The sequence below is a fragment of the Suricata suricatta genome, chromosome 15 (genome assembly GCF_006229205.1).
Source record: "Suricata suricatta isolate VVHF042 chromosome 15, meerkat_22Aug2017_6uvM2_HiC, whole genome shotgun sequence".
Taxonomy (NCBI): domain Eukaryota; kingdom Metazoa; phylum Chordata; class Mammalia; order Carnivora; family Herpestidae; genus Suricata; species Suricata suricatta.
Window position 1 is genome coordinate 63,960,262 of NC_043714.1, and position 13,497 is coordinate 63,973,758.

At 53.2% G+C, this 13,497-nt stretch overlaps 1 long non-coding RNA gene across 1 annotated transcript in view; it reads right to left on the reverse strand.

The window, feature by feature from the left end:
• Window positions 1-6,655: 6,655 nt before the first annotated feature.
• LOC115279026 overlaps window positions 6,656-13,497 on the reverse strand; it is an 8,321-nt gene continuing 1,479 nt past the window's right edge. The window contains exons 2-3 of the long non-coding RNA XR_003903163.1: window positions 11,778-11,817; window positions 6,656-7,072 (exon numbers count right to left, since the gene is read on the reverse strand). This is a non-coding gene — a long non-coding RNA (uncharacterized LOC115279026). The remainder of the gene's footprint in view (window positions 7,073-11,777; window positions 11,818-13,497) is intronic.

Consider the following 13,497-nt stretch of genomic DNA (forward strand, 5'->3'; position numbering starts at 1 on the left):
TCTCAAGATCCATGAGTTTAAGCCCTGCGTCAGGCTCTGTGCTGACAGCTCAGAGCCTGGAGCCTGCTTCAGATTCTGTGTCTCCTTTCTCTCTCTCTCTCTCTCTCTCTCTCTCTCTCTCTCTGTCCCCCTCGCCCCCCGCTCATACTCTGTCTCTGGCTCAAAAATAAACAAACATTTAAAAATTAAAAAAATAAAGAAAAATAAATTATGTCTTCGGTAAAGGGCAGCTGTGACCGTCATTATTATTACTCCATGACTCTGGCTGGCCTGTTCGACCCCAGAGGCACCGTGAAAAATCCACAGTTTCAGTCCATTGAGTCCCGCCACCATGACCTTGAAACGGTTCCCTCTGACCTCCATGAACCTCCTTTTTTGGGACGGAATTGCTCTCACCAATCTGTGGGGGCAGTGGTGTGAATTCAATGAGAAAATGGGTCTGCAGGACCCAGCCCAGTGCCTGGTGCAGAGGAAGTGCCCATCAATGGTGGCCTTTATTAGGACTCGGGCTTGGATGGGACCCCGAGGGAAGAGGAGCTAGGGAACAGAGGAAGGATTGTACGGAGGTGAATGGGGGAGGGGGCCTCCGGTGGTGAGCGTCCTCACCCTCCTGCGCTGCCCGGGCCCTACTTGCCCTCTGTTCTTTAGGCTGGCATTTATTCCCACAGCCTGGGAACAGGCTGAAGGCGAGGGATGCTTCCAGGATCCAGCAGCCTCGGGATTTTCCCATGCCCTCTGTTTGTTCCGATCCAGGGGCGCAAGGAATGTTTGTAACCCTTTCCTACCCAACTGACCATTTTCCCGCAGATATCACTTTCGATGTGACTCTCAGATGATTGTTATCCCTGAAGGCAAGGGACACTCAGAGGTGTCCCCGAGCAGAAGTGTCCTGGGGCCGCCGGTGGGCACATCTCTTCCTTATTCCGTGCTCAGTGACCTCCTGTGGGTACTTACATCATGGAGATCAACAAATATTACAACCCAGAACCAATGGTCAGATATGTACCAGCACCGCACTGGCCCCCAAGAACTTGGTGATGAGGTGTCGTCAGAATTAAAGCAGGATTGGGGCACCTGGGTGGCTCAGTTAGTTAAGCATTTGATGCTTGGTTCTGGCTCAGGTCATGATTTCAGGGTTCATGAGTTTGAGCCCCATGTCAGGGTTCTGCGCTGAGCTTACAGAGCCTGCTTGCGATTCTCTCTTGCCCTCTGTCTGCCTCTCTCCCTCTCTCTCTCTACATAAAAAAATAAAACTTTAAAAAATGTTAAAAAAAAAAAGAAAGAATTAAAGCAGGATTGGTCTTCAGTGTAGAAACCAGAGAACAGACCGCACAGCCCCCCAGTTCCTAGCAAGGCGAACTGGGGAGTGAAGATCCTTGCGGGCCGGAGTCTAGTCAGACAGTCGGCCTGAGGTCTATTTGGAAAGCGATAGGAACGGGCCGGAGTGGGCAGAAAGGGAGCTGGTCAGTGAAGAGACGTCAGGCAGCATCTACGGGGTGAACGGCGATCACGCCGTCTGTCGGCCCCATCGATGCCTGAGTGCCCAGCGTCCGTCCTGTCGGCTTCCTCCCACGGAGCCCTGCCTCCCCTCCTCCACCCCTGGGCAGCTGTGGCTGCGCTGACGGTACCCCCAGGGAGGATTCCAGTTGATCCCTTCCAATTGCCAGGCGTATCAGTTAGCGAGGGCTGCCCCCGCCGAGCACCGCAGACAGGGGGCCTTAGACAGTGGGAATTTATTTTCTTATGGTTGTGGAGGCCAGAAGTCCAAGACTGAAGTGTCTCAGCACAGTTGGCTTCTTTGGAGACTTCTCCTCGGCCTCCCGATGGCCACCGCGTCCTCTCCTGGTTGTCTCTCGCCACGTTTGTTATCTGTGTCCTAATCCTCTTTTTCCTGAAGACACTGGCCATATTGGGTTAGGGCCCACCCAAGGGACTTCGTTTTAACTTAAATACCTCTTTATAAAAAATTTTTAATGTTTTTTATTTACTTTTGAGAGACAGAGAGAGACAGCATGAGCAGGGGAGGGTCAGAGAGAGAGGGAGACACAGAATCTGAAGCAGGCTCCAGGCTCTGAGCTAGCTGGTAGCACAGAGCCCGATGCAGGGCTTGAACCCACAAACCATGAGATCATGACCTGAGCTGAAGCCGCTTAACTGACTGAGCCACCCAGGCGCCCCCTTAAATATCTCTTTAAAGACCCTATTTCCAAATACAATTCCAGTCTTAGGTACTGGGAGCTATGATTTCAACATATGAATTTGGAGGTAACACAATGCAGCCTGTAACGTCAATGACTGACCAAGACATGGGCATGTGACCCGTGTGTGGCCTATAGTAAGAGAGGATGTCTGCTGGGGGTGGAGGAGGGGCCTCGGAGGAAACTCTCTTTCCTCCTAAAGGATAGTCTGGGGACTTCCTCTGAAAATTGTCATACTGGGGAGTGACAGGGGGCCTGCGGCAGCCACGCTGAGGCCAGCTGAGGGCGCAACCAACGTGGAGGAGAGGGACATGGAGCTCTCAGTGGTTGAGTCGATGCATCGGTCAACCCTGGAATCTGCCCAAAGTTGTCCTTTGGGTTTAAGATGATACGAGTCAAAGTATCCTGAAACATCCCAGTTGCCATTTGAAGCAGAGATGGTCAGGGGTCCATCCATCTACCTCTCCTTTCCATCCACCAGTGTGCGTGGCGGGACACATTTCCCAGCTTCCCCAGAGGCCGGGTGTGGCCATGTGACCAAATTCTCACCACTGGGATGTGAATATGAGTGGAGGGCACATGCGCCGTTTTCAGGCTGATGAGGGTGTGCACACCAGGAACCCCCCCTGGTCGGGACCCCAACATGGAGAAAACCTGTGTCCCTAAATTCTGTCAGTCAGGAAGAGTCATCTCTGGAAGTTACAGGGCAGAGAAACAGACTCTGTGTTCTTTTTTTTTTTTTTAATGTTTATTTATTTTCTGAGAGAGAGACAGACAGAATGTGAGCAGGGGAGAGGCAGAGAGAGAGAGGGAGACACAGAATCCAAAGCAGGTTCCAGGCTCTGAGCTGCGGAGCCCGACTCGGGGCTCAAACTCACGAACTGTGAGATCACGACTTGAGCCAAAGTTGGACACTCAACCAACTGAGCCACCCAGGTGCCCCCAGACTCTGTGTTCTTTAAACCACTTTTTTTTTGGGCTATCTTCGTCATAGAGGCAAAGCTTTGCCCCAAGGACCATCCCCGCTCTGTAAGGGCGGAGGGAGTTTTGCCAGAGCAAACTTGATGACAAATGTTTCCTGCAGAAGACTTTCCCTGTAGGGTCAGAGATGGCTTCAGGCTATGGGCCTGAAATAGACTTCTTGATCTGTGCCAAGTCCCCTTTGTGGATTCCGCTAGAGCACGCAGCTTTCCGATAATGTGGCTTCCTGTGGGCGGCTCGGCGAGGCAAAGAGAAGGTTTTCATTGATCTGCTGATGCATTCATCTTGGGGTCTGGATGCCTGCCTTTAGCAACGTCATTCTCACCAAGTATCGAGTTCCGGGAACCCTGCTCCAGGGACTCTGCCTCTGCCGTGGGTCCGCACTCTGCAAGGACAACTCGGGGTCCAGAGTCTGGCCTGTGTGAGGCCTTCGTGCAGAACGAACCTCTCCTTCCTGCACGTCCCTCTCCTAGTGTTTGCTTCGTTCTGCTCATGTTCAGGGCTGTGACATGGCCTCCTCCCCAGTGTGCAGGGGGTTTGCAGGGGACAGGGCTGCTCCTTTCTTCTGATGTCTAACGTGATGCTGGACACATGGCAGGAGCTGGGTAGATGTGGGCCCACTGATGGACTCTGGCCACGGATAAAGACCCCTTCTAGAGCCCCAGTGCAGGTCTGTCCAAATGTACAAAACAGGAGTATTCTTCAAAGGTCTTAGAACAGGCTTTGATAAACTGAGTTGTGTTTTACATGAGCGAGGCAAGGCACCCTCCTCAAACCTACAGGTGAGGCCTCATGTCATCTCACCCCACAGTTTACTACTACTCTGTAGTTTCTTAAAGAGGAGAAATAAGAGAAAGTGCCTGAAGAAGGCACTGGAGAGAAGGAATGGGGGGGAGCACAAGTGCCCTGACATGGGTTCAAATCTTGGCTCCCATCTTTCTAGCTGTGTGACCTCGGGCAAGTTCCTCAGCTTCTCCGATCCTCTCTTTCCTCAGCTGGCAAATGGAGATGATAACATCTATTTGCAGGGCTGTTGTGAGGATGAATGAGAGAATGTTTGTGAGGCATGCTGAGCAACATAGAGTGGGTATCATCAGCAGAGGCGGGGTCCCTTCGCCAAAGAAGCAAATGATCTCTGAGCTGACATTCTCCCAAGAAGGAGGTGCCAGAACCCACAGGCTATGTGGACACCTACCCCTCAGCAGTCTGTCACAGCAAGCCAGACTTTTGTCTGCCGGGTTGGAGTAAAGTGAGTTCTAGTGTCTGTGCAAAGCCCTCATCCGCTTCCCCTATTGAGAGAGCCTGCAGAGAGGAAGAGACCTCCATGCCAAGAGCAGGGGTGGAGGCCAGAGCCATTTGGGGGCGCTGCGGCTTCCCGGGGCCTTCCCACGCCATCTGTAATTCCCCATCAACTGGCACATGGAGATGCATGTGCCAGCAACTGGTGACCCGGAGAGCGGCGCCCCCAGCTGGATCCACCATCCTCAGGGATTGGGAGAAGAGGCACAGATCTGGAGGTTTGTTTGTTTTCTGTTTTTTGTTTTTTGAATGGAAGGCCCATGGGGCTCCTGGGTGGCTCAGTCGGTTAAGCATCCAACTTCAGCTCAGGTCATGCTCTGGGGGTTGCGGGGAGGTGGGTTCGTGAGCTTGAGCCCTGCCCACATCAGGCTCTCAGCTGTCAGTGCAGAGTCTGCTTTGGATCCCCTGTCCTCCCCTCTCTGCACCTCCTCCATGTTTGCAAATGTGCTCTCTCTCGCTCAAAAATAAATAAACATTTTAAAAAATAAATAAAATAAAAAGAAAGCCCAGAACCCAAACAGTCCTATGCATGGAGCTGGCTTCCTCTGAACTTGGCCGGCTGCCACTGCAGGGGCGTCCACCCTGAGCAAGGGCGTCTGGGAGGCTGGAAGAGGCAAGAAGAATTACTACAAACTAGCCTGCAGACCTCAGATTAGATCACAGCAGGTAGGACCTTTTTGTAACAAGAAGAGAGAAAAAGCAGCCTGAATGCTTTATGTGTTGAGATGATTCACTGGTGAGATAGTAAGGTGAGCACAGGAGACCCCCAACAAGTCCTGGGAGAGACTCTTGGGGACTATGGGGCAATTCTATGAGCGTTTCCAAAATGCCTCTTGGGGCGCCTGGGTGGCTCAGTCAGTTAAGTGTCCGGTTTTGGCTCAGGTCATGATCTCACGGTTTGTGGGTTTAAGCCCCACGTCAGGCTCTGTGCTGACAGCTAGCTCAGAGCCTGGAGCCTGCTTCAGATTCTGTGTCTCCCTCTCTTTCTGACCCTCCCCTGCTCACGCCGTCTCTGTCTTTCAAAAAAAAAAACCCCCAAAAAACCAAAATGCCTCTTTTTTGGGGCGCCTGGGTGGCTCAGTGGTTAAGTGTCCAACTTCGGCTCAGGTCATGATCTCACGGTTTGTGGGTTCGAGCCCTGCGTTGGGCTCTGTGCTGGAGGCTAGGAGCCTGGAGCCTGCTTCGGATTCTGGGTCTCTGTCTCTCTCTGCCACTCCCCAGTTATGTTCTCTCTCTTCCAAAAATAAATACACATTAAAAAAAAAAAAAAGGAAATCCTTCCGGCCAGCGTAGCTCACACTGATCCTGACACAACAAAAGAAGGGATCTCTGGTCAGCGGCCTGCTGCACATGGTTGGGAAATCATCTGCACTCCGCCGGCTGAGCCCTCCGCTCCAGTGTGGGGTGCTACCCATGCAGACGACAGTACCCTTCTCTAGTTAGCATCTGAAGGTGTCCTATGGTAGACCTGCTTGATAGACCTCCTAATTTATCCAGAATGTTCTAGAATGTTGCTGCGGTTATCTATTGCTGTGCAACAAACCACGCCCAAACGAAGGGGGTTAACAGCTCTGTAGATCAAGGATTCAGAAAGGGAGTGGTGGGCGTGGCTCTTGTTTGTTCCGGGGGCCTCAGCTGGGAAGGCAGGGATGGGGGGCGCTTATGGATTGTTCTCAAGATGGCTTCCTCTCTCACCTGTCTGGAGCCTGGGCTGGGCTGGCTGAGGGACAGCTTCTGCAGGCTCTGTCCTCTGGAGGGCCTCCCCGTGGCCGCTCGGGCACCGTGTTCTCAGGGCGGACAGAATTCTTACCTGTCCAACCCCAGGGCTCCAGTGGCCAAGTGTCCCAGTGAACTATGCAGGCGCACGTGCCCTTTTAATAGTAGTCTCAGAGAGGCATTTTGGCTGTACCTGATTGGTCAAAGCAGTCACCAACATGCCCAGATTTGAGACACCCTGCCTCTCAAGGGGAAAAGTGGCAGTGATAATAAAATAAGATTTTTAAATATTTACTTACGTTTGAGACAGAGAAAGAGAGATAGAGACAGAGTGCAAGCAGGGGAGGGGCAGAGAGAGAGGGAGACGCAGAATCCAAGGCAGGCTCAAGGCTCTGAGCTGTCAGCACAGAGCCCGAAGCAGGGCTGGAACTCAGGAACTTTGAGATCATGACCTGAGCTGAAGTTGGGCACTTAAACGACTGAGCCTCCCAGGGGTCCAGCAGTGACATTTTTAAAACTGCGACAGTGGTCTTCGGGGCTGGGCAGACAGGAAGAGAGAGGCAGCCATCATAACTAGAGCACCCCGTTCCCTCTAGATTGGGGACGTCTGTTTCCAGGCTCTGAACTTCTCTCTTTTCTGCCATCTTGGGGGGGCGTGGTGTTTCATGGAAGAGAGGCTGTCAGGAGAGAACTTCAGCAGAAGCAAACTCAAAGACATCCAGGGGCCGGGCTGCTGACGTTCTGAGGTGACAGGTGTCCCACAGAAAGGAGCAGGGAGGACTATGGTGAAGTAGACAGGGTACGCCTCACTCCTGCAGTGGCCTCACAAAACGTGGCTGCAGACTGGATCTGGCCTGGGAGCTCCCGGTCTGTGACTCCTAACGGTAAATAAAAGAATCAGTGTTAGAGATGGGTGAGGCCTCAGAGATCATCAGACCAGTGATTCTCACACTTATTCTCTCTAAAGCAGTGGAAAACTTTCCCCAGACAAGATCTTACAGAAGATGCTATGATGTAAAACATCCAGTAAAGCCTGGAATCCCACATTGGCCTCCCGTTGTCTTCCTAAAGTGCCAGCAGGAAGTCCCCAGGGTTCCATGGAACCCAGTTTGAAAACCACCAGTTCGTCTCTTCGTCCAAAAAAAGGAAACAAATGAGGTCCAAAGAGAGGAAGTGACCTGCCCAAATTCATACTGGGAGTTCATGGCAGAGATTATTTTGAATGTGAAACAAGAGCCAAGGCCAAGGTCTAGCAGAGGGAGCAAACTCAGTAAATGTTTACATTTTTTCCTGGCTTTTGGGACCTTGTCTTAAACCCTATTGTCTTCCTTGGATGCGTCCTGATTTTTTTGTTGTTGTTCATTTGTTGGGAGCATAATGCATCCTGTACGTGACGGTGAAGCCTCATGTACCAGGAAATAAGAGAATCTCAGCTCTGAGAATTTCCTAGCATTTTAAAACCTTCCTTATGTAATTGCCAAGCACTTACCTGGGCCTGAATGAAAATGAATCAAGCCCGAGCTCATGAGAAGCCCAACCTTGTCCAGAAAAATCAATACAGTTTTTCTCCATATTATGTAATAAGTGAGTTCCTGAAAAGTTGGAGGTAAGTCAATTTTCTCCCCAGTTCAACCCGTGCTGAGCACCCGGAGTTGGCTCAGCTTCCACACATACACACGTATACTGCCATGATCCTTGCTTCCAGGTTCCCACATTTTTGCCAAGCCACAAGAAATACACCAAAGGAGGGGTGCCTGGGTGGTTCAGTCGGTTAAGCTTCTGACTTTTTTTTTAAATGTTTATTTATTTCTGAAAGAGAGAGAGAGAGAGAGAGAGATAACATGAGCACTGGAGAGGCAGACAGACTCTGAATCAGGCTCTGTGCTCTGAGCTGTCAGCAGAGCCTGACATGGGGCTCAAACCCATGAGCCATGAGATTATGACCTGAGCTGAAGTTGGAGGCTTAACCGACTGAGCCACCAGGTGCCCCAGCTTCTGACTCTTGATTTCAGCTCAGGTCATGGTCTCACAGTTCATGATTTCATGAGTTCAAACCTACAGTAGGCTCTGTGCTGACAGTGGGGAGCCTGCTTGGGATTCTCTCTCTCCCTCTCTCTGCCCCTCCCCCGTTCATGCTCTCTATCTCAAAATAAATTTAAACAAATATTTTTAAAAAACACACCAAAGGAGCTTGCTAATGGTGTCATGTAGTAGACCCTTTCATAAAATGGGAGGACTTCCTAATTAACAGCTTATTTGCTTATTTACAAATATTTGTGTTTGTCAATTTGGATTTTCATAGTAAAGGGCTTCTTCGGTTCTGGCACACAGCAGGTCTTTAATGAAGGAGTACTTGTTGACTAAAGGAACATAGTTCGAGAACAGCCAAGGAACACCACACCTGATAATCACACTTGTGTACGGGTGGAGACCTCACATGTACTTTTCATATATAGGTACTCATTTGTTTCTGTAAGAACCTTCCAGGGGGGAGGAAAAGCAGGCCATTATTACGCCATTTCACAGGTAAGATAACTGAGGCCCTATAATGAGCTTCCTCAAACTAGTGTCTGAAAAAGGTCTGATGGAAGTTCAGTCCGGACACTGCCGGCAGGGAAAGCCCCAGCAATGAGGTGGGGACAACTTGAGCTCACTTGTGCCCTTCACTGGCCCGCCAAGTGTACATGTCCATCCTTCCAGGCATCCACGTCGGAGGCCCCCGCAGCTTGCACCTTTTATTCTTTCCTCAACCTCCCCCAGCGTGCTGCTTTCCAGGGCCAGGCATTTAACTCTGAGATCTGGGAGATGCTCCCCATCTCTGCCCAAATGCCTGTTCTCCCTCCTCACCCACCCTCTGGGTGACCCTCTGCCCTGGAGTACATTTATTTGGTTGACATTTACGAAGCCTCTCCTTTACAATGGGCACTGGGCCCGGGACCAGAGATATACTGCCAGATACAACATGGTCCGTGCCCTCTGGGAATGCAGCTGAGTGGAAGGTGCCATAAGAGAAAACAGCACCCAGGAGGACATTTAAATCTGACTGTGGTGCTGAGGCGAAATCTGAGTGGTGTTTTGAAGAATGAATAGACGTTCACCAGATTGGCAGGGGAAGGGATGGGGATTCCAATGAGAGGAACAGCATAGGCAAAGTGCAGAGGTGTGAGCCAGCCGGGCATGTTTAGGACCCCGGCAGGAGCTGACAAGGGTGGAGGAGAGGTAAGGAGATAAAAATGGTGAGGCCGGGAAGGGAAGTGGGCACAAGGAGAGGGCCTATATTTCCACGCAGTGGTGTCTGGCTTTTATCTGAGGGTCCCTGCAAAGGGTTAGGCCAGGGCCTGATATGATCAAATTCAAATTTTAGAAACTAGTACTCCGAGAGGGGTGCAGGGAGTGGATCGAGGAGATAGAGACACATTTTGTTCTGCATACCACCCGGTCAGTGCCTGACAGGTGCACTGGCAGAGTGGGTGCTTGCTGCTTGCTGAAGGGATGAAGAAATGACCCAGCAGGCAGCTCACTGCAGAAATCCAGGGGAAGGTCCTGAACAAAGATCGTGAGAATGAGAGGAGGGGCTGGTCAGGGAAACACAACAGCCAGGAAGTTCGTTCGATGCAGTGGAGAATTCGTTACAAAAGTATTGGAAGAACAGAAACCCAACAGAACAACATGGTACAGGTTGGGGTGGGGGCGGGGTAACCCAGAGATTAGCAAGCTACTGTCACCCTAGGGGTGGAGGGACAAAAGTGGTATCATCCCGGGGGCACCTTGGTGGCTCAGTCAGTTGAGCGTCTGGCTTCGACTCAGGTCTTAATCTAAAGTTTGTGAGTTCAGGCCTCGCATCGGGCTCTGTGCAGACAGCTCAGAGCCTGGCACCTGTCTTCAGATTTTGTGTCTCTCTCTCTCTGACCATCCCCTGCTCACACTGACTCTCTCTCTCTCAATAATAAATAAAACATTAAAAATAAAAATGGTGTCATCCCAGGAGCTGGAGTCCCTAGAGTAAAGCAGGACTGTGAAGAGGGAGGGGCACCAGGGTGGGTTCCCCAGGAAGCAGACTCAGAGATGGAGACTAGCATGCAGGGGGTTAACGGGGAGTGCTCTTGGAAGGGAAGGGCATGAACAGGGTTGGCCAGAGGGAAAAGCTGGGCTGTGTGCAGTCTCAAGGAGGACCTCAGGTGACCCTACACGGGAGGTCTGAAGCTAGGATGCCCTTCAGAGTCCAACCAAGTTGGGGCAAGTGGCTGGACCTTTATACTCCAGCCACTGGATAATCACCAGCCACTGGATATAGATGTCCTGGGAAGGGAGTGTGACCTTGACAATGTAGCTCTTTTCAGTCATGGCAATTTTCAAAATTGACTCCCAAAACGCATCCTAGGAGGAAGGGCCGGGGAGGGTGGGGCGGATAGATCCTTCAGTCCAGAGGGAAATCTGGTGGCACAATCCAGGCACATCCCAATAGACGTACAGCGGGGCTGCTCAGGCAAGACTGGAGCCACAGAAGTATGGCCAGTGCCCCGAGCAGAGGGAAAGGGAAGAAGCAGCTGCTAGCCACCTCCCCATCTCCCCGGGGGCCTCCCACTGGGAAGCTGGGCTAGAAGCTAGTGGGCAAGAGCCTCGGAACAGAGTTTGCAAGAGGAAGCCACAGAGAGCGGCACAGGGGAGAGCAGGGGCCAGTCCCAGAGACTGGCTATGGGGAATGGGGAAAAGGAGTGGATTCCAGGGGAAATGAGTGCCCTGGAGGGCGGGTGGGTGGATGGTGGGGACGCTGTTCTCTCAGAAGATGCAGTAAGTGTACATCTCAGAGGAAGATGCAGAAGGCTCATGTGGAATCTGCTATCCAAATGCAGATGTCCAGCTGGCAGCTCGGTGGATCTTAGATACTGGCATGGAATACACGTGGAAGAAGGAAATCCTCCGGTAGACTCTCTCCTGGGCACAGGACCAAGTACAACCTTCTCAACATGGCACTGGGGCCCTCTAAGACTTCTGCAGGCTCAGCTCCCACTGCCCTTGCAAGCCCCTTGGCCTCACTGAACCCACCTTGGGACCCCCCTGCTACTCACTATTCATACCTGCCGCTTGCCCACACCCCACCCCCAACAACCTCACAATCCCACACAAACCCCCAGGTCAAATGCTGCCTTCTAAATGAGACTCCTGCCTAATCCTCTTTTCTCCCAAACACACTGTAATCTCTCCCACAGGTCCCCAGGAGTGCTTCAGAGCCTGAAATCTCCACCACTTACTAGCTACTGGACTCCAGCAAGGAACTTAAACCTCTGAGGTTTCTTCCTCTCTCAAATGGAGCAAAAAATAACCCCACAGGCCGGCTGTAAACCAAAGGGAGGGATTATGTGTAAAGTGAGGAACACAGTCCCCAGTGTACCTAAATTAATGTTAGCAATTCGCTACTTGCATTTTCATCTTCTAATCGCCTACATCTGGCCCTTAGTAGATGCTTAATGAGTGCTGAATGTATGGAGGTTTAACGTTAAAAAGATTTATCCTTGGGGCTCGACCTGGTTTTGGAAAATTAAGTGTTTAGAGGGAGTGCAGAGCCTCTCTGATAAGAATTACCTATGTCGGATGTCCAGAGACTCCAAGTCGATCTGGATCTCTGAAGAAAGAAAAACGACAGATTTTAAGTTACTTTTTCGTGGAGGTGTTTTGGTGCAGGGTCTGGCACACATGTCATGCTCGCCCAAATCACGTTGCACGAATGTACGCACACAACCTGGCAGGGATGTCCTGGTGTAGGCAGTATCACAGTCGGTGGCCAGAATGACTTCTACTCCCCTAACCGCCCACCACGGAACCGGGGCTGGCACCAGGCCCCAGACCCTGCTGCGCGTGCGGAGGCCGAGAAGGGGGCAGGAATCCGACAGCAGCCACGTGGGCCCCTTCCGCCAGCTCCCCACATCCTTTGTTTCCCACCGGCCTCTTCTCAGGAAGCTCTTTCTGCTAGTCACCGCGAAGGGGCGGCCCAGGAGCCTGGAGAAGCTATTTCCGTGCAATCAGGGAGGGCGGCAGGCGCGGGAGGGGCGTGGAGGTGGAGGCAGCGCAGAAGGCCCAGTGTTTGCTTTTATTTCATCCAACAGAAGGTTCTATTTGTGGAAGCGAACAGACGCTGGGGATTAGAGCTGGGAGGGGGAAGGAAAAGGAAAAAAAAGAAAGCCACATCCACTACCACGCACAGGTCTTCCCCGGAACTACCGCGTGGGGGTGAATGACTGATTCTGGAATTCATCACCTTTCCTTTCCTCCCTTCCTCTGGCTGCAGCGGGGCCTGGGCGCCGCCCACGGCTCCAATCGGAGGTTTCAAGGCGCCGGGCGGTGGGGGGATCCCTGAAGCGAACGACATAACCGTCCGGCTGCAGCGAGCTGCGGGTGCAGGGAACCGGGGTGCGCGCGCCCATAGTCCATTGTGCTCGGTGTGAATGGGGAACGCGCACCAATCAGCGGTCGCTTCGTCCTCGGCGACCCCGCCCCTCCCTCCCACTTCCCCGGGACCCTGACGTCACGGGAACTTTTCCTCCGCCCCCTCCCCCGGCCGCTCTAGCTGAGCCGCGGGCCTGCGGGAGGGCGCGCGCCGCCTCCTGCCCAGCCCAGCCCGGGGGGCGTGTGCGCGCGTCCCTGCCGGCTCGGGACACACCACCTGCGCCGGAGCGCGCGCAGCTCGGAGCATCCCCAGCCTTGGGGCCAACCCCGTTGCCCCCGCCGACCCAGCTCCACCCCCTCCCCCCCCGTCCCCCGCCCTGACCTCCTCCCTCCGCTTCGGTGACTGCTCGCCGGGCGGCAGGGCCCGAATCGTCGCAGCCACCTCATTGCTCAACCCGGCTTCCCAACTGTTTACACAGCCCGGCCTGTGAGTGTGTGTGTGTATACAGCGTGAGTCACCGAGAGGCGGAGGAGGTGGAGGAAAAAGAGAAGGAGGAGTGCACTGGCCGGGATCGGTGCGGCGCACACACTCACTCACTCACTCACACTCAGTCACTCTCTCCGAGCGCGTCTCGCTCGCTCACACACACGCCGGGAGCCCAGGAGCGCGCAGGATCTCGAGCGCCGCGGAAAAGTTGCTCCGGCTTTCTCTCCGGGACTTGGGGCTTTGGAAAGTGCATTTGCCCCGCCGCTCCGCCGAGCCTGCGGAACCCTGCCCTCGCGCCTCGGGACGTTGGGAACACCAGCCGCCGCCGCCGCCGCCGCCGCCTCTGCCTCCGGGACTGTCGGCGGCCTCGACAACAATAGCGGCGGCCGTCCGCGGCCAGGCGCCCTAAGCCAGCGCCCGCGGGGCTCCCGG